The 21,491-nt window shown below is 40.9% G+C and overlaps 1 long non-coding RNA gene and 1 other non-coding gene across 2 annotated transcripts; one reads left to right on the forward strand and one right to left on the reverse strand.

Moving 5' to 3' along the window:
* The first annotated feature begins 838 nt into the window (after positions 1-838).
* Positions 839-15,718, forward strand: LOC118488861. The gene is made up of 3 exons (XR_004885346.1): positions 839-978; positions 15,282-15,419; positions 15,495-15,718. It is a non-coding gene; the product is annotated as an uncharacterized LOC118488861 (long non-coding RNA).
* LOC118489930 lies at positions 10,034-10,140 on the reverse strand. The gene has a single exon (XR_004887942.1). It is a non-coding gene; the product is annotated as a small nucleolar RNA R71 (small nucleolar RNA).
* Positions 15,719-21,491: the final 5,773 nt, after the last annotated feature.

A 21,491-nucleotide genomic window follows, 5' to 3' on the forward strand; every position in this document is an offset into this window, starting at 1 on the left:
GCTAATTAACTTAACTAGGTCTTTGGAGTGCCTAGGAACGTCTATCCGACTTTACAGTGCGCGAACGGTGATTTGCGGAGGAGCAAGCTAAACGTTAAGCGATAACGAAACGAAACCGAACGAACTACTGACGACACCGGAAAATATGGATGTTACACAAATATATTTATGCCTATCGAGTTTGGGTTGCGATATCAGGTCTCGTAGGAATTGTGGGCCACTTGCACAGGAGATGGGCTTGTGGGCCCTGGGCCCAAGCCTAAACCTACACATAATATTTTAGATCTCTACTACAAGATTTTTCTTGTAGATCTATCCAAAAATCCCTTCAAGATCTAAATAAAATCTCTATAGACTAGAAAATCTGTACTAAATCCACACTAAATCTATACCAAAATATTTGGAAGATCTCTTGTAGAGATATTGTCTCAATAAAAGTGACATCCGACCTGCATGTAATTTAAATACCTAAAAGACAATATAAACTTCCCCTTCTATTAATACCCAATCTTGAACCTCCTTTTTCCTTGTCTGCATATCAATTTACAACACACTAAATTATTCTCTCTCTCTCGATTCCAAAGCTGTAACCACAAAAACCATTTATCCTCTCAAAAGTTGCCTCCCATATCTCTCGATCTATACAATCAAACACAGAGAAATCAACTCCCAACCCACATGTTTTACCCCCCTATTAATCGGACCAACCACCACCATCTTTTGGTGGTGGCAGACTGCAACAGCAACACTACCACCACCACAGGCGGCGGCGCTGTGGTGGTTGGTACCGGACGATGCAGAAAGCAGAGAGAGAGAGAGAGAGAGCTGAGAGGAGAGAGAGAGAGAGAGGGAGGACCGACGGTCGAAGACTCGGACCGCCGGTCAGTCTCTTTGTCCGGTGGTCGACATCAAAAGTCCGGCGAGAGAGGCGGAGTTAGGCGGCGGTGACTGTGGTCCGACAAGTTCTCCGAGTCGGAGGTGACCGACTGTGGCAGCCGATGGCAACTTCTGTGATGGTGGTGGCGGCTCAGGTCAAACACGGGTCAGACGGGTCTTGTTTCATGTTTCGGGTCTTGGTTTGAGTCCACTCGATTAAACCGAGTTAACTCGGTTCAGGTTGGTTCACTCCACCTCTATTTTGGTTCAACTTTGTTACGGTTTCGGTTTGCTCAATACTTACTCTCGGTTCAGTTTCAGAACCGTACGGGTTGACTCGGTCAACTCAGCTTACGGGTCAACTCGGTCCGGGTCAACAGTGGTCAACAAGATCAGACCAGGTGACGTTTCGGGTTCGGGACTCGGTTCGGTTCAGGTCAACGATACGGTTCAAGTCGACCCGGTTAAACCGAGCTCATTCGGTTCGGGTCTTGGTCAAAGGCAGTCAACAAGTCAACGACTCGGGTCAATTCAGTCAATGACCCGGTCAACTCAGTCAAACTACCCGACATTTCGACACGAAGACTCGGTAAAAGATTTAGAAAGAATATTATTTGCGTTAACTTTAAGTTTATAATAACTCCGTGAACGAGCTCGAACCAAATTAATTAAGTGTTTATCTTATACCTTTGTCATTTTCATGAAATCTTATATATTGACTATTGGTTGAATTTTGATAAAAGTAACGACAACTTGTGTCGTCGGGGGCGTCCAAAAACAGAGGAAACTCTGCCCGTTTTTCGAGAAAATCCGTAAAATACAGGGCGTTTATTTATAAAACAAAACATGTTTTATTGAAAAACGACGACTAGTGATATCAGGCGACTTTTATGAAAACTAGCAAAAGCATATAATTACTTTTGACAACACTTCGCATTTTTCGAAAAACAACAATTCAGAAAGTAATTTACAAAAATAAATATAGTATTTATATTTATTTTAAACTTGGATATTTCGACAACTCTTTTATAAAAATAAACATAGTCGGCATATTTATTTCAGATAGCAAACCATATGACTTCTTTTATAAAATAAATATAACTATTATATTTATTTTAAACGACTTCAACGCTAAAACTCCATTAAATAAATATAAGTTTTTATATTTATTTCAAGCGCCGAAACGGCATATACATATATTTTTGGCAAATATACACAAGACGTGATATATATAATACAAGTTATTATATATTATTTTCATACAGAGCGCGATACGAGTTTGTTATATGATATTTTCATAAAAATATTCTTTTATACACGTATGACTACTCGAGACGTTTAGCGCGATGATAACGATATATATTTTTATATAAATATTTATTTATTTATTTTAAGTCTCTCAGAAACTAAGTCTTTTTCAAGACTTATTAAATTGCTGCTAACATTTAACGAGACTTAACACGTATAACTTAATCTTTTCCATTAAGTTAACAACTTACCGTTGAATCGTTCGATTAACGATTCGGTAGAGCTCGGTAACACGTAGTTACCATTTTTGCTTAGAAACTTATTAGATATTCCGTGTTAGGAATATTGTAGGATGCACGCTAGCGAGTCTCATCTTGGAAACGACATCATCGAGTCGTAATTAGCTAGCTTTGCACAAGGAACATTCAGGCGAGTTCATAACCCCCACTTTTTACTGTTTTACATTTTTGTAAATGTTTTCGGGGTGGAAAGACATGCACGTTTTTCAGAAACATACAAAGTTTTGAACAAACGCAAAGCTCGTATTTCTAAATCATATCACGAATGGATTTCGAGGAACTCAAATGAATTACGAAAGGTTTATACTAAACATACCGGTTTTTTTTTACAAAACAAATGCTTATTTTCGAAATATGAATGATTTTTCATAACTAAGGAGTCAGTCAGGGTGGCTGGGAAGGTCCAGTCAGGGTGGCTGGGAAGGTCCAGTCAGGGTGGCTGGGAAGGTCCAGTCAGGGTGGCTGGGAAGGTTCAGCCAGGGTGGCTGGGGAGGTTCAGCCAGGGTGGCTGGGGTGGTATATATGTTACAGTAATTACGAATACTTTTTACATGGTATGGTTAGCGTAATGAGGTTTACTACTTAGATCATGTGAGTGGGTAGGCGGGAACTGGAGGCCATTAATCCTCATTGTAGGACCGAGGGACGTAAGCGGTAGATCTATCTGGGTGTAGCGAGCCCAACCCCAGGCCCAGCAGAACGGATCTTGGGGTGACTTTGTGCCCAACGCAAAATCCGCTAGGTTTGAGTCTTCCTACTTGCACTTCACACATATCAATGGCCTTGCAAACCATTGGTGATCTCTTTTTCCTTATTTGCTACATACCAGGGATTTTTATCATACACGCTTACAAAGCGCTTGATTTATACAAAATAAAAACCATGTTTTATACAAATTCAAAGTATTGGTTTATACGAGCATAGAGTCAAAGTCAGGGTGGGCATTGACGGTTATACATACTTTACAAATACATGGTTTTACGATCATAGATCATTACAAATACAAAGTCCTCATATAACTGAACAAGAAAATGATTTTTAAATTCATTTTCTCAATACTATTTCAAAAACCGGTTACCAAAGATTTATTTCAAACCTTTCACAACTCAAAAGATTTATTTCAGATCTTTTACAAACAAACTATGAACTCGCTCAACTTTATGTTGACTTTTTCGCATGTTCTTTCTCAGGTTGCATTTCTAATACAAGGCACGGTTGGAATAGGAGGACCATGAAGAGTCGAGTACTTAGTGGGCGTTCAGTTTCTAGAAAGACTTAGATTATTTGCTTCCGCTGTGCAATGAAGATACCAGTCCAGTCACGCCAGCTCTGATAATTTCGGGGTGTGACAGATTGGTATCAGAGCCATAGGTTACAGCGAATTAGGTTTTTGTTGTGATACCTAGGCTCTAACCTCACCTTTCCCCCTGGGGACTTAGATCATTGAGACATTGAACACATACAGAACGCCTAGTACTCGAATATGGTCTCCAACCGTTGCCGAAAAACAAACAGTCAGAATATTGTTTTCAAACATACGCTATTATGGTATTTCATACACGGTGCATAAAACAATTACATACAGTACACAACACTCTGAGAGTTTAGGAAACATGCATTTAAGACCTTCGGAAAAGGGAATTCAGTCTGAGAGGCTGGGAAGGTAGTCTGAGAGACTAGAAGATTCAGTCTGAGAGGCTGGGAAGGTAGTCTGAGAGACTAGAAGATTCAGTCTGAGAGACTGGGAGGATAGTCTAGTGGGACTAGGAGATTCAGTCTGAGAGACTGGGAGGATAGTCTAGTGGGACTAGGAGATTCAGTCTGAGAGACTGGGAGGATAGTCTAGTGGGACTAGGAGATTCAGTCTGAGAGACTGGGAGGATAGTCTAGTGGGACTAGGAGATTCAGTCTGAGAGACTGGGAGGATAGTCTAGTGGGACTAGGAAGTTCAGTCTGAAAGGTTGGGAGGATAGACTAGTGGGACTAGGGGAATTACTTGATTGCTTATTGGTGACTGGCATGCTTATTTGATTATGTGATCGATTATTTGTGCATGGTCATCACGTAGGAACCGCGGATATTAACTCGGGTACACACTATTTTCCATATTGTCTATGATATTTTAACTTCCCGAGCAGGCAGCCTACGCATAACAAAACGCTAGAGCACGAGGATACATGGAACTCAATTTTTACGTCAACGGATGTCGGGGTACATCACCTTCTACGTGGCACACGATGCTAGTGCACAGGTATACGTGAAACTTAAACTTACATCAACGGAGGTTAAAGTACGTCACATACGACTATCGAGGCGAGGCCTTTGAAAAGACGCGATGGCGCAATTCAACGACGACGCTAGATTCCTGTCAGCAGGAGAACTAACGGCCAGGAAACGGCAACTTGTCGCGCGATCCTGCAACGACACGAATCACTCCAAGGGAAAGACGTATGTCTCCACATCCCCCTATTTCGGTTAACAACGAATACGATATGTTCGACATTCCATGGTAATGTCACTAACAATTGGTCGTCACACGAAACCCCAGGTAAAGTCCTCAATTTTCTTTTGTTGAAATTTCGACTTTCACATTTACTGAGTAGATTTTCGTATCTCTACTCCTCTTAATGGTCATTGTGTCATGATCATTTCTTTCAGTAAAGCGATTACTAATTGCTTCATTTCTTGGAAAATTTATGTGTTACACATGCATCGTTTGTTAGGCATGTGGTTTCTTTTCAAATAAGCGTTTCATTAAAGTTCAAATATTGTCTTCGCTAAAACTAATTATCGATTTGTGATTCGAATGACCCGCGTTATTGTAAATGTTGGCTCCTTTGTTATCGAGTCAACACATTTCCTTGAAATTTCTTGACTTTTCGAGTTACATACATGGTTTTTCATTGTGACCATGCCGAAAGTTTTCTTGTTGATACATATGTTTGTTGTCGGATTGCGCTAAAACCAAGTTCAATTGTTTGAACTTGTCCATTACACATGTTCGATTCAAAACACCATATGATGTATTGAAAACATCATATTCAAATTCGTATTAACAAACGTTTCATTTGTTCCAAGTCGAAGTGAACTTGTTTGGCATTCGACTCCATTAAATTGTTTGTTGATTTCGACACCTTGTGGTGGTGTTTTCACTTAACTAAAGCTTGCGCTAAACTCATTTCGGCATCTCATGCACGGATTTAAATATTACTTATTGATTGCTTTAAATCCGCTTTGATTTATCATAATTAAAACAGTCTTAACACAATCGTGTGATAAGACAAGGGTACACAAAATTCGTTTCATATTCCGGTGTACCTCCTAACGGTCCTTTCAACATTGATCGAATGTTTTGCGATATTCATTGCTTCTTCATCTTCGATCGAGAACATTATTTCTTTGATGTTTCATTTTCAATTGAAAATTCTATGATGTCATTTGAAACAAACTTTCAGATTCCCATTACTGCGCATTCATTTGACTTCAAGCACGGTGAAATTGCTTGATCACCGTTAATGCAGGATTGTTTAAATCACTACGACACCTTGTGGTGTCGGTACAGACTTGTAGCTTGGGCTAATCATGATCGATCGTTTCATGCAAAACACAGGTGATACTTGTTCGATCACCGGTATTATTGAATTATTTCATTCATTACGACACCTTGAGGCGTCGGTATAACTTGCAGCTTGTGCTGACCACGATCGAGCATTTCATGGAAACTATTATATTTGAGATTGTTGATTCTAAGTGCATCCAGTGGATGTTATTGCTTCTAGAACTCGTTTACATGTTATAAACGTTCATATGGAATTCGATTGGTCAAAATTCCTGTTCATTGTTGGATCCTGTAAACTTAGTCACACTACTGACTGTACCTATACATCTTGTTTTCCCTTGACATCAACTTTTGAAACACAATTCTGAAGAGATAACATAGTCTAAATTTCGAGGACGAAATTTCTGTAACAGGGGGAGAATGTGACAACCGGTAATTTACGCGCTTAATTACGCGATTGACAGGCAATTAACGCAATAATAAATAGTGTTTACGACGCTAATTAACTTAACTAGGTCTTTGGAGTGCCTAGGAACGTCTATCCGACTTTACAGTGCGCGAACGGTGATTTGCGGAGGAGCAAGCTAAACGTTAAGCGATAACGAAACGAAACCGAACGAACTACTGACGACACCGGAAAATATGGATGTTACACAAATATATTTATGCCTATCGAGTTTGGGTTGCGATATCGGGTCTCGTAGGAATTGTGGGCCACTTGCACAGGAGATGGGCTTGTGGGCCCTGGGCCCAAGCCTAAACCTACACATAATATTTTAGATCTCTACTACAAGATTTTTCTTGTAGATCTATCCAAAAATCCCTTCAAGATCTAAATAAAATCTCTATAGACTAGAAAATCTGTACTAAATCCACACTAAATCTATACCAAAATATTTGGAAGATCTCTTGTAGAGATATTGTCTCAATAAAAGTGACATCCGACCTGCATGTAATTTAAATACCTAAAAGACAATATAAACTTCCCCTTCTATTAATACCCAATCTTGAACCTCCTTTTTCCTTGTCTGCATATCAATTTACAACACACTAAATTATTCTCTCTCTCTCGATTCCAAAGCTGTAACCACAAAAACCATTTATCCTCTCAAAAGTTGCCTCCCATCTCTCTCGATCTATACAATCAAACACAGAGAAATCAACTCCCAACCCACATGTTTTACCCCCCTATTAATCGGACCAACCACCACCATCTTTTGGTGGTGGCAGACTGCAACAGCAACACTACCACCACCACAGGCGGCGGCGCTGTGGTGGTTGGTACCGGACGATGCAGAAAGCAGAGAGAGAGAGAGAGAGAGAGCTGAGAGGAGAGAGAGAGAGGGAGGACCGACGGTCGAAGACTCGGACCGCCGGTCAGTCTCTTTGTCCGGTGGTCGACATCAAAAGTCCGGCGAGAGAGGCGGAGTTAGGCGGCAGTGACTGTGGTCCGACAAGTTCTCTGATGTGTGTAAAATGCAACATATAAATCACATCAATTAAGGCATAAAACTAACCCTTTTTTAGTACTAATGTTGGAAAAAGAGTGTTTTTGTCTTCCTTTTGTATTTTCAGGATGAAATGAGCTCAAAATCACAAAAGAAGCAAAAAGACAGCTAATTCTACCATAAATACAAGAAAAAGGAACAAAAGTGGATTGCCCGGACCCTCAACGGCACCTCCCAAGGCAAAGGAGAAGAAACAGAGTCTGAACACGCCCCGTGTCCAGCGAACACGGGGGCGTGCCCAGGAAGCAGCAGAAAAGACAAACCAGTAGAAGCTTCCATTGCCCACCACGGGGCCGTGTCCAGCGAGCACGGGGGCGTGGTGAAAGTACAGCAGGCGCATTAATTGTAATTGCGAATTACAATTAATGAGGAGAGAGAGTGTCAGGCGGGCACGGGGCCGTGTCCAGCGAGCACGGGGGCGTGTCCAGCCTTCTGTTCAGCCTATAAATAGAGGAGCTTGGCTTCATTCTCTCTCATCCCTTGGCACACCACCTCTCTCACACCTCATCCACCACCCACCACCACCATAACACCATCATCCACCACCATCATCCATTGTCCATCGTAGAGTGTGTGAGTCGTCTCGGGATCCAAGATTGATCGTAAGAGTTCTTGACAATCAAGGCCATGTTTGCCTAAGTCTCTTACATCACTTGGTGAAGACAAGTGTTTAGTATAATACTTTTTATTTTTAATCTTTTGCACTTTTTATTTGGTTTTGTATTAATGACTTTAATAACTAGTTACTTATGTTGAAGGTGATCTTTCCTTATCGTTTGTTCGTGGTGTCTTGGCATTATTTTACTGTCTATATAAAATAAAAGATTTTCACCATTCATATCTCCACGGTCTATATGGAGGTATGTTGGCTACCTGGTCGGGGGTTAAGGGAACGGTTTGGTAAGGGTCTTGCCCTTGTTCAGCGTTTAGAGGTCCTGCTTGGGACCTGGGTCAAATTTAGTAGGATCTCCTTCAATGCCCATAGGTATTGGATGGCGGGGATCCAAACTCTTTGACCCCCTCATAAGTTAACTACTATTAATACTATAACCCGGCTATTTAGGACTGTATCCCTGCTGACTCAGACTACTTAGCCGAGGGTAACGTCACCGCCAAAAGCGGGGCCTACCACAATTTGCATTAATAACTTAATTCATTATCTTTCAATAATCCGACCCTTTAGGATTGTATCCTTGCTGACTCAAACTACTGGGTTGAGGGTAACGTCGCCTTCAAAAGAGGGGCCTACTACAATAACTAAGATAATCTCTTAAACAAGTGCAAAAGTGCGAAAATAATCAAAGGTTATACTAATACACGTGTCGGATCCAAGTGATTCATCTTGTCTATCTGTTTTATTTTTATTTTTATTTTCAGCATTTAGTTAGTTTCTATTTTTCTTAGTTTAAAACATTTTTCTAACTTTTTGATTTGATTAGACGTTGAGGATAAACCGGTATTAAAAGCTCTTGTGTCCTTGGACGACCTCGGTATCTTACCAACACTATACTACGTCCACGATGGGTGCACTTGCCCATATGTGTGTTTAGTGTTAGTGAATATCGTGTTTTATAAATTTAAAACTTGGCTAAAAGTGTAAAAAGGGCTTAAATATATATCTAAAAACATATATACACTAACACGCATCAAGTTTTTGGCGCCGTTGCCGGGGACACAAGGATTTTAAGAAAGTTAGGAATCAACGGCCTAATCATATTTTTATTTTTCTTTAATTTTTTAGGATTTTTTCTTAGATTTTCAGCTTCTGCAGAGCTCAGCACGGGGCCGTACCTGGTCGGACACGGGCCGTGCTCAGCAAAGTTACTGGCGGTTTTTGTTTTTCAAGATTACAGAAGGCTGACCACGGGGCCGTGCCGGTGCAACACGGGGCCGTGTCCAACTTCCAGTAACTGGGATCTGTAAAACAATCACTGTATTTCCGACCACGGGGCCGTGTTCGCTCAACACGGGGCCGTGGTGAACCTTCTGACCGACATTTTTTTTTGTTTTTATTGCAGGACTTGGAACCCGACACCATCCTCACGTAGTGTATGAGCTCCAGTTCCAATAAAGACATAAAAGAACCACTAGAAGAACCCGAACGCTTTCTCAGAAAAAGGTTAAAAGCCAAAAACCAAGAGAAGGTTTCGGGTGATCCACCCCCAATGGCGGACCAACGTACCCTTATGGATTATCTACGGTCCACCGTAGGTAATCTAGGCGCCGCTATCAATGCTCCGAATGTCGAAGCCAATAACTTCGAACTTCGACCGCATTTGATACAAATGCTCCAAAACTCCGCAACCTTCCACGGGCTTGCGGACGAGGATCCTCATCTACATATAACTAATTTCTTAGAAATATGTGATACCTTTCGGATCAATGGAGCATCAAACGATGCCATACGCCTCCGTATGTTTCCGTTCTCACTAAAAGACCGAGCGAAAGCTTGGCTCAACACCCTCCCAGCTGGATCGGTAAACACCTGGGATGAACTAGCCCAAAAGTTTCTATATAAGTATTTCCCTCCTTCTAAAACTGCTAAATTAATGGATGAAATTAACACATACTCACAAGAGGACGGGGAATCCTTATATGAAACATGGGAAAGGTTCAAGGAGCTATTACGCAAGTGTCCCTATCATGGCCTCGCAATATGGCAACAAGTATCCACTTTCTACAATGGATTGTTGCCACACACTAGGCAGACACTTGATTCTAGCTCCGGGGGACTTTTAGGTAATCGACGCCCACACGAAATATATAATCAGATTGAGGAAATTGCTCAAACCAATTTTCAATGGCACACTCCCCGGGGAAATAAGTCTATCGCCCCGGGCGCCCATAAGGTCGACGAAAGCACCTCTTTACAAGCCCAAATCGAGGCCCTTTCTTCAAAAATAAAAAAATTAGAAATGACAAAAACAGTCTCGGTTATGGCTTGTGAAGGGTGTGGTGGGTCACATGAAAATTGGAGTTGCATGAAAGAAACGGACGATCAACAAGAAATGGTAAACTACATTGATAATAGACCTAGGCCGTCGGGTCCTCCAACGGGAACTTACAACCAAGGATGGCGAAACCACCCAAACCTTGGTTGGAGGGAAACCGGCAATAGTAGTAACCAACAAACCCAACGAACAAACTTTCAGCAATCAAGAAATGAGTCACAAAATTTCACTCAACAACAAGGTGGACGAGAAAGGCTCTAAGATACTATATCTCGCCTCGTCTCCGACACTGAAAAGAAAAACTCGGAAAGATTTCTACAATTAGAATCTAATTTTAGGAATCAACAAGCTAGCATTCAAAACATAGAAAAACAAATAAATCAACTAGCACAAAATTTTTCCGAGAGACCGCTAGGCGCATTACCTAGCAATACCGAAACAAACCCAAAGGCGCAAGTTCACCTCATCACACTACGAAACCGCACCGTAGGGCCTGCAGAAGTACCTCCACCAACGGAAGAAACAATGCCAACACATCTGCAGGAAAAGAACTCTCCCCCATCACCAGAGCCTACCAAGGCTCCTCGAGTTCCGTACCCCGGTAGGTTAATTCGTCAAAAGACCAATGAGCAATTCGCAAAATTCGAAAGTCTGTTAAAACAATTGCATGTCAATATTCCTTTTATCGAAGTCCTAACCCAAATGCCCAAATACTCTAAATTTATGAGGGACTTCCTTACACATAAAAAGAAAATTGAAAATTTGCAATTAGTTAATTTAGGCGAAGAATGCTCTGCCCTCGTACTCAATAAACTACCCCAAAAGAAAATCGATCCCGGAAGTTTCACGATTCCATGTTCAATAGGGGAATCACCCGTTCGCAATGCCTTGGCCGACTTAGGGGCTAGCATTAACCTCATGCCCTCATCGATGTTCAAAAGGCTTGGCTTGGGAACCACGAGCCCTACAAAAATAAGCATACAACTCGCTGATCGATCAGTCAAGTTCCCACAAGGTGTCATCGAGAATGTCTTGGTAAGGGTAAGCAAATTCGTTTATCCCGTTGACTTTGTCATACTCGACATGGAGGAAGACACCGAGGTCCCCCTTATCCTAGGGAGACCCTTCCTTGCCACAGCACAAGCAGTGGTAGACATGAATGAAGGGACACTGACTTTGAGGTATGGGGACGATGAGGTGAAGTTCGGAGTTGGGAAGAAAATAGAGGACGACGACCCAGTCAATTACATGAAGGTTATTGATTCAAGCTTGGATGCCGCTCTCCGACGGTGTAACTTGGGAAGCAAGGCACTCCACTCAGAAGATATATAACCAGGAATCGGGTCTAGGCAAGGACCCTTATAAACGTGGCGCACCACGGAGGCATTCCGCTGATCTATCCTTAGTTTAGTTTAGTTTAATCTTTTAATTTTTGCAGAATAAAACACACTCATGGTGGTAATGGATGAAAAAGGGAACGAGAAAAAATGGAACCATGCACGAAGAACAGAGCAACCCGACAAAAATCTCCATCACAGAAGGCTCAACACGGGCCGTGCCCAACCAACACGGCCCCGTGCTGAGCCCCTGCAGAAAAATCACCCAGTTCAGGTAACTGGACACGGGCCGTGTTCAGCGGACACGCCCCCGTGTCCAGGCTTCTGTTTCAATTCTGTAATTTTTGTTACTGGCACTTGACCACGGGGCCGTGCCCGGTGAACACGGGGCCGTGTCCAGGATGCCAGTAACATAAATCTTTGCTTTTTAACACACTTTTACACATTCTAATCAACCAAAAATATTATTTTTGGACACATTGAGGACAATGTGTAATTTAAGTGTGGGGGGATGCTAAAACCTTGAAATTTTGCAAAATCCTAAACACAAGCCTTACACAAAACTCTATTGTAACCGCTAAACACCCCAAATTTTTTTCAAAAAGAACTTTTTCATTTTTTTTTATTTACTTGTCTTAGTTTAAGTTGGGAATAACAAGTTCTAAAAAGGTTATATTTTTACAAGTTTACAACCGATAGCGTCGTGATAAAAAAGGAACCAACATAAGAAAATTATGAAACGGTATAACAAGTCTAGTTTAAAATTCGATTATATATGCTTGGTCACATTAAAAACCCATTCCCACAAAAGTGAGTTTTGAGCCTTTATTGAGCATAAAAATACACATATTTAGATTAAATGCTCATTTTTCGTTTCTTGTGTGAATAGCCGCTCGGTCCTTACAAATCTAGAACTTGCCACGACGATACATTCCCGGTCCCTACCAACTTAAACCCAAGTAAGTAAATGATGGAGGCATTAGGACTAACCTTTTTTTTTTCTTTCTTTCAAAACCATTATTTTTCATTTTTTTTACCTACCCAAAATCCCCCTAGATAGCCCCTTTGAGCCTAAACCTTTCATTTCATTACCCCAAAACCCTTTTTACCCACCAAAAACCTTTTTATTTATTTTTTTTTAGTAACAAGTTCGCTTTTTCGTAAAAATCGCCTTTTTATGTGACGATCAAAAAAAATATATATATATATATGATGATGAAGTCAAAAACAAACAAAAGCTATAAAAAGCTTGTTTGGAGAAATACTTCAAAAATAAAAAGTCACTAAAAATAAGGTACTTCACGAAAACCGACGCTTGTTACGATTTTCGCCCTTTTTACTAACCACTAACCAACCACCCACCTTTAAACCCAAGCCTTCACCCAAAAAGTCCTCTTGATATTTACAAAGGTAAAAAGTTAAAAAGGAGGAGGATTGATTGCTTGGCAAGCCTATGGAAGACGTAAGTTCCGTGCCGCTCTCGAGTGATTCACTAAAATATACACCTTCGGCCGAGTGTTGAGTGATCTCCCGTGAGGTATGTGAACTTGTATATAAATGGAATTTTAATAAGGCATGCTATGCCCAAATAAGTAATTTATCTTATGAAAAGTTCAAAATAAATCATAACGAATAGGATTGTAAATAAATAAAAATAAAGCCTATAAAAACCTTGGATTCCCGACACTCTAGGACAAGCTAAAAAACTTCTCTTCTACCTATTCCATTTGGGAGTGTAAGCCACATTTAAAGAGTTTTGCTTGAGGACAAGCAAAAGTTCAAGTGTGGGGGTATTTGATGTGTGTAAAATGCAACATATAAATCACATCAATTAAGGCATAAAACTAACCCTTTTTAGTACTAATGTTGGAAAAAGAGTGTTTTTGTCTTCCTTTTGTATTTTCAGGATGAAATGAGCTCAAAATCACAAAAGAAGCAAAAAGACAGCTAATTCTACCATAAATACAAGAAAAAGGAACAAAAGTGGATTGCCCGGACCCTCAACGGCACCTCCCAAGGCAAAGGAGAAGAAACAGAGTCTGAACACGCCCCGTGTCCAGCGAACACGGGGGCGTGCCCAGGAAGCAGCAGAAAAGACAAACCAGTAGAAGCTTCCATTGCCCACCACGGGGCCGTGTCCAGCGAGCACGGGGGCGTGGTGAAAGTACAGCAGGCGCATTAATTGTAATTGCGAATTACAATTAATGAGGAGAGAGAGTGTCAGGCGGGCACGGGGCCGTGTCCAGCGAGCACGGGGGCGTGTCCAGCCTTCTGTTCAGCCTATAAATAGAGGAGCTTGGCTTCATTCTCTCTCATCCCTTGGCACACCACCTCTCTCACACCTCATCCACCACCCACCACCACCATAACACCATCATCCACCACCATCATCCATTGTCCATCGTAGAGTGTGTGAGTCGTCTCGGGATCCAAGATTGATCGTAAGAGTTCTTGACAATCAAGGCCATGTTTGCCTAAGTCTCTTACATCACTTGGTGAAGACAAGTGTTTAGTATAATACTTTTTATTTTTAATCTTTTGCACTTTTTATTTGGTTTTGTATTAATGACTTTAATAACTAGTTACTTATGTTGAAGGTGATCTTTCCTTATCGTTTGTCCGTGGTGTCTTGGCATTATTTTACTGTCTATATAAAATAAAAGATTTTCACCATTCATATCTCCACGGTCTATATGGAGGTATGTTGGCTACCTGGTCGGGGGTTAAGGGAACGGTTTGGTAAGGGTCTTGCCCTTGTTCAGCGTTTAGAGGTCCTGCTTGGGACCTGGGTCAAATTTAGTAGGATCTCCTTCAATGCCCATAGGTATTGGATGGCGGGGATCCAAACTCTTTGACACCCTCATAAGTTAACTACTATTAATACTATAACCCGGCTATTTAGGACTGTATCCCTGCTGACTCAGACTACTTAGCCGAGGGTAACGTCACCGCCAAAAGCGGGGCCTACCACAATTTGCATTAATAACTTAATTCATTATCTTTCAATAATCCGACCCTTTAGGATTGTATCCTTGCTGACTCAAACTACTGGGTTGAGGGTAACGTCGCCTTCAAAAGAGGGGCCTACTACAATAACTAAGATAATCTCTTAAACAAGTGCAAAAGTGCGAAAATAATCAAAGGTTATACTAATACACGTGTCGGATCCAAGTGATTCATCTTGTCTATCTGTTTTATTTTTATTTTTATTTTCAGCATTTAGTTAGTTTCTATTTTTCTTAGTTTAAAACATTTTTCTAACTTTTTGATTTGATTAGACGTTGAGGATAAACCGGTATTAAAAGCTCTTGTGTCCTTGGACGACCTCGGTATCTTACCAACACTATACTACGTCCACGATGGGTGCACTTGCCCATATGTGTGTTTAGTGTTAGTGAATACCGTGTTTTATAAATTTAAAACTTGGCTAAAAGTGTAAAAAGGGCTTAAATATATATCTAAAAACATATATACACTAACACGCATCATTCTCCGAGTCGGAGGTGACCGACTGTGGCAGCCGACGGCAACTTCTGTGATGGTGGTGGCGGCTCAGGTCAAACACGGGTCAGACGGGTCTTGTTTCAAGTTTCGGGTCTTGGTTCGAGTCCACTCGATTAAACCGAGTTAACTCGGTTCAGGTTGGTTCACTCCACCTCTATTTTGGTTCAACTTTGTTACGGTTTCGGTTTGCTCAATACTTACTCTCGGTTCAGTTTCAGAAGCCGTACGGGTTGACTCGGTCAACTCAGCTTACGGGTCAACTCGGTCCGGGTCAACAGTGGTCAACAAGATCAGACCAGGTGACGTTTCGGGTTCGGGACTCGGTTCGGTTCAGGTCAACGATACGGTTCAAGTCGACCCGGTTAAACCGAGCTCATTCGGTTCGGGTCTTGGTCAAAGGCAGTCAACAAGTCAACGACTCGGGTCAATTCAGTCAATGACCCGGTCAACTCAGTCAAACTACCCAACATTTCGACACGAAGACTCGGTAAAAGATTTAGAAAGAATATTATTTGCGTTAACTTTAAGTTTATAATAACTCCGTGAACGAGCTCGAACCAAATTAATTAAGTGTTTATCTTATACCTTTGTCATTTTCATGAAATCTTATATATTGACTATTGGTTGAATTTTGATAAAAGTAACGACAACTTGTGTCGTCGGGGGCGTCCAAAACAGAGGAAACTCTGCCCGTTTTTCGAGAAAATCCGTAAAATACAGGGCGTTTATTTATAAAACAAAACATGTTTTATTGAAAAACGACGACTAGTGATATCAGGCGACTTTTATGAAAACTAGCAAAAGCATATAATTACTTTTGACAACACTTCGCATTTTTCGAAAAACAACAATTCAGAAAGTAATTTACAAAAATAAATATAGTATTTATATTTATTTTAAACTTGGATATTTCGACAACTCTTTTATAAAAATAAATATAGTCGGCATATTTATTTCAGATAGCAAACCATATGACTTCTTTTATAAAATAAATATAACTATTATATTTATTTTAAACGACTTCAACGCTAAAACTCCATTAAATAAATATAAGTTTTTATATTTATTTCAAGCGCCGAAACGGCATATACATATATTTTTGGCAAATATACACAAGACGTGATATATATAATACAAGTTATTATGTATTATTTGTCATACGAAGCGCGATACGAGTTTGTTATATGATATTTTCATAAAAATATTCTTTTATACACGTATGACTACTCGAGACGTTTAGCGCGATGATAACGATATATATTTTTATATAAATATTTATTTATTTATTTTAAGTCTCTCGGAAACTAAGTCTTTTTCAAGACTTATTAAATTGCTGCTAACATTTAACGAGACTTAACACGTATAACTTAATCTTTTCCATTAAGTTAACAACTTACCGTTGAATCGTTCGATTAATGATTCGGTAGAGCTCGGTAACACGTAGTTACCATTTTTGCTTAGAAACTTATTAGATATTCCGTGTTAGGAATATTGTAGGATGCACGCTAGCGAGTCTCATCTTGGAAACGACATCGTCGAGTCGTAATTAGCTAGCTTTGCACAAGGAACATTCAGGCGAGTTCATAACCCCCACTTTTTACTGTTTTACATTTTTGTAAATGTTTTCGGGGTGGAAAGACATGCACGTTTTTCAGAAACATACAAAGTTTTGAACAAACGCAAAGCTCGTATTTCTAAATCATATCACGAATGGATTTCGAGGAACTCAAATGAATTACGAAAGGTTTATACTAAACATACCGGTTTTTTTTTTTACAAAACAAATGCTTATTTTCGAAATATGAATGATTTTTCATAACTAAGGAGTCAGTCAGGGTGGCTGGGAAGGTCCAGTCAGGGTGGCTGGGAAGGTCCAGTCAGGGTGGCTGGGAAGGTTCAGCCAGGGTGGCTGGGGAGGTTCAGCCAGGGTGGCTGGGGAGGTATATATGTTACAGTAATTACGAATACTTTTTACATGGTATGGTTAGCGTAAGGAGGTTTACTACTTAGATCATGTGAGTGGGTAGGCGGGAACTGGAGGCCATTAATCCTCATTGTAGGACCGAGGGACGTAAGCGGTAGATCTATCTGGGTGTAGCGAGCCCAACCCCAGGCCCAGCAGAACGGACCTTGGGGTGACTTTGTGCCCAACGCAAAATCCGCTAGGTTTGAGTCTTCCTACTTGCACTTCACACATATCAATGGCCTTGTAAACCATTGGTGATCTCTTTTTCCTTATTTGCTACATACCAGGGATTTTTATCATACACGCTTACAAAGCGCTTGATTTATACAAAATAAAAACCATGTTTTATACAAATTCAAAGTATTGGTTTATACGAGCATAGAGTCAAAGTCAGGGTGGGCATTGACGGTTATACATACTTTACAAATACATGGTTTTACGATCATAGATCGTTACAAATACAAAGTCCTCATATAACTGAACAAGAAAATGATTTTTAAATTCATTTTCTCAATACTATTTCAAAAACCGGTTACCAAAGATTTATTTCAAACCTTTCACAACTCAAAAGATTTATTTCAGATCTTTTACAAACAAACTATGAACTCGCTCAACTTTATGTTGACTTTTTCGCATGTTCTTTCTCAGGTTGCATTTCTAATACAAGGCACGGTTGGAATAGGAGGACCATGAAGAGTCGAGTACTTAGTGGGCATTCAGTTTCTAGAAAGACTTAGATTATTTGCTTCCGCTGTGCAATGAAGATACCAGTCCAGTCACGCCAGCTCTGATAATTTCGGGGTGTGACACGAACATAGCAGGCATATGATGTGAAAACATGGAAAGCATGAAAGTAACAAGTAGGCACATGTGTTTCACCCCAAAACAGTTTGGAAAACAGTAAAAGAGGGGTTCAATGTACTCACCTGAGATTGCTTTGAAGTTCTTGTATAATAACCAGATAATGCTAGAGATCACAGAATATCAAACGACACCTAATAGGTAGCTATATTAATATACCGGACCAAAATTGGAAGGATCGGATAGTATGCGGGTTCGTAAACCAAACGAGTATGGAGACTCGTGAAATATGGTTTAACAAAGCCTACATACTAAAATGAAAACTAACCTAAGTGCTTGTGATCCATTACGACCCGTTTAGGTAGCTTATGCTACCTTAACGCGTCGTTCGCGTAGAACGCGTTTGGAACGCCTAACATCGTGGCCATAAGGAATAACCTCGGAAGGTTATAGCTATGGTCACCTAATGTGTTTGGTCGGATCCGAATGATCAACCAAATGGGTCGGGTGCGAAAGTATAAGCGATGGTTTAGATCGCTTACCTTACGACCCTATATAAGCACTAAACTAAAAGTGACGAGCTAAGCATGTTAGGACATGCTTAACTAAGTTTAGAAAACAGGTTTGGCATCAAAACAAACGGCTTTGATGCTCACGAGTAGTTTGGTTACAAAATACGCAAGAATGCGCATTTTGGCCGAAACTACGACTCGTCACTGAGCCTAGATAACGTGGTAATCAGTAGGTACAGTCGCCATGGACTATAACCATCGTGATCACGCTCACGTTATGAAGTTCCATGAACTTCGTGTTGACCATAGGCTGGTCCACACAGAAAGTCAAACAAAACGTTGACTTTCAGACTCGAAAAGCGAATAAAGAACGAAAGAACACTTACGAAGGGTCCCCGAATGCTAATCTAGATCAAAATGGCTCAGGTATGAAACAAAGGTTCCAACTTAGAGCTTTAGATCAGATTGTGTGAGTTTTTAGCCAAAGGGGGGGGGGTATTTATTGGATAAATAAAGCCGTTAGGATCGTTTCTTGAATATCGTGCCACGATCCAAGCCGTACACTTGTCAAGATGTTGTGGTGGCTTAATGTGACCCTAACTCTATAGATTGTGAAAGGGCATTGCCCTTTGGGATGTTTGAAAGGCCAATCTTATTGTAGGATCGATTGCGACCTAAACGAGTCGTTCGGAAGAGCTCAAATCCGTTTCAGAGGCGGAAACAAAGAAACGGACGTGTACACAACTAGAATCACACTTTAAACCTCTAGTATATTGATTTTACAGCATTTACATTGACAAGGAACACCGGCAATACCTCTGTGACAACTCGTATTTTAACTCCTTTTTGTGTAACGTTATGTGCTTATGTGGATTATGTGGATTATGTTAATAGAATAGTTATGTGATATGTAATTATGTACGTTTTACATGAACCGAACAACACTCGGCCCACTCGAGACAACCCATTCGGCCCTTACGACTCGAGACCATTAGGGCGGCCCGATGAGGGGTTCAGCCCATCCCTCTTAAACAAGTAAAACACCCACTGTTGGGGGTTGTTCTCTCATTTGTTACAATCATCTCTCACACACACACAACCCTAGAAGCTCTCGTTCCTCTCGAAGCCGGCGACAACATCACCTTGACTCGAGACCTCACGTGTTTCATCTTTAAGCCGGTTAGTGTTTACGTGTTGTTGTTATTTGATTTCGTGATTGATAAGCGAACGCGTATTGTTATGATTGATCGAATCTGTCTCGAATTCCGGTTTGTGGAATTGAGATCATTAAGTTGCATGATGTGTGGTTATACGTGTGATCTATATGTTGAGGTAGGATTGAATGTTGTTAATCGGCTGGTATGTGTTCTTATGCGGATAATATGTACAATTGATTAGGATAGTATGCATACTAGTAATCAAGAATACAAACCGTGGTAATATGTTTAAGCATGATGATTACTGTTTATGATTGATAAAGGATTAGGGTTCATACGAATTCAATGTTGAATACCGTGTTTGATCTGAATGTGAAACTGCTAATCTGTTTGCTGGAATTACGGAATGATTAAAACTGCAATTAAGGAAACCAGGAATCAGTTACACATCCGGTCGCGACAAGAGGTTGCGAGTCGAGAACACTTAGTCTCGACTCGAGACCGACACACACCAACGCAAAACAGCATGAACCGAAACCCCCGGTTGCGAGTCCGGTTGCGACTCGAGACCGTGTTGGTCCCGAGTAGAACATAACAACTCGAGACCCACTCGTTGCGACTCGAGAAATTGAAACCAGTACAACACGAGACCACTTAGTCTCGACTGGAGAGCTTTGTCTCGACTCGAGACCATATGTAGACGTACACTATGTTATTGGGCCTGCACACTGTTACGAGCCCAACTGATTGGGCTGAACACTTGGACTCTGCTTGTTTACGTGATTGTTTACGCTGATACCTATACGTGGAATACAATGCGAATACTTGTACAACCTGTTACAATATGTGTGGAACATACGTGCACTACTTGTATACGAATCTGACCAGTATAATAACTTTGGTAGGACGTGGTTAATCGCTCTATAACTTAATTGAACTGTGTGTATCATACCGAGCAACCCCAGGTGAGTTCATTGCATTTTCTCAAGCATGCGTCCCGGTGGTTTGGGACAACTGGTAAACATTTGGAAGGGAAACTTGGGGTAAACAACTGGAACATAGAAACAATCATCTACCGGATTGCCTGTAAGGCAATGGGGGTAATTAGTTGATAGCGCTATTAGGTTTGGCACCCTCACACTGGGCCGTAAGGACGAGCGTGAACTAATTACTGGGACAACTTGTGAATACATCGCGGATATAAGACCTCCTACAGCTTGTCAAGGTTGTTTGATACCTTGACTTTGACCAATGCCTGGTTACGGGCATTGGGGTTAGGCATTCCCATCATTGACGCTGCATACGGTACAATAATCAAGTTAACAATGACATCTGAACCAAAACAACGAGTTGATTTAACTGATATCTGGTAACTTCACACGTAAGCAACACTTTGAACTCACCAGCATAGTCTGACACACTTGTTTGCATGCTTGTAGGTCATTAACGTTTGGAACATGGACTTGCTATCTGGGAGTGCTGGAGTGGTCATGGATCGAGGCTCTTGAATTAACTTACATTTGATACATTGGTTTTAAGTATTATTATGAAACATTTGCTAAACGATTATTTACATGCTTCCGCTACACAACACTTTGGAAATTGATATTATGCTTTATTTAAGTATTTACCATTGGTTCTGTGTTTGCCATCTGTAACTGTCCCGCTGGGGACAGGGTGAAATATGCTGCGGGTACCTTGGCGGATGGTGCCCTAACGTGGTGGAATGCCCAGGTACAGTTGTTGGGCATCGAGGCGGCGAATGCCACAACT

The sequence above is a fragment of the Helianthus annuus genome, chromosome 2 (genome assembly GCF_002127325.2).
Source record: "Helianthus annuus cultivar XRQ/B chromosome 2, HanXRQr2.0-SUNRISE, whole genome shotgun sequence".
Classification (NCBI taxonomy): Eukaryota; Viridiplantae; Streptophyta; class Magnoliopsida; order Asterales; family Asteraceae; genus Helianthus; species Helianthus annuus.